Source organism: Corvus kubaryi, unplaced genomic scaffold (assembly GCF_017639235.1).
Source record: "Corvus kubaryi isolate FWS band 111438036 unplaced genomic scaffold, C.kubaryi_AGA036_p1.0 split1-37344, whole genome shotgun sequence".
In the NCBI taxonomy this organism is placed as follows: domain Eukaryota; kingdom Metazoa; phylum Chordata; class Aves; order Passeriformes; family Corvidae; genus Corvus; species Corvus kubaryi.
The window spans coordinates 230,487-230,752 of record NW_024582077.1 but is presented as its reverse complement, the minus strand read 5'-3'; positions in this window follow the sequence as shown (position 1 = coordinate 230,752).

The following is a 266-nucleotide window of genomic DNA, read 5'->3' as shown; positions in this document are numbered from 1 at the left end:
TGCTCCCGAATCCCGAAGGTTTGGATCGTTCCCTGCTCCCCAATCCCGAAGGTTTGGATCGTTCCCTGCTCCTGAATCCCGAAGGTTTGGTTCATTCCCTGCTCCCAAATCTTGAAGGTTTGGCCTGCTCCCAAATCCCAAAGGTTTGGATCGTTCCCATCACTTGGGATCTTATGGTTGATCCCTCCTCCCTCTCTGCTGGAACTCCAGGAATTCTGGGAATCCCTGGAACTGCTGGAGATTTCCAGTGGCTGGAAGTCCTGAAA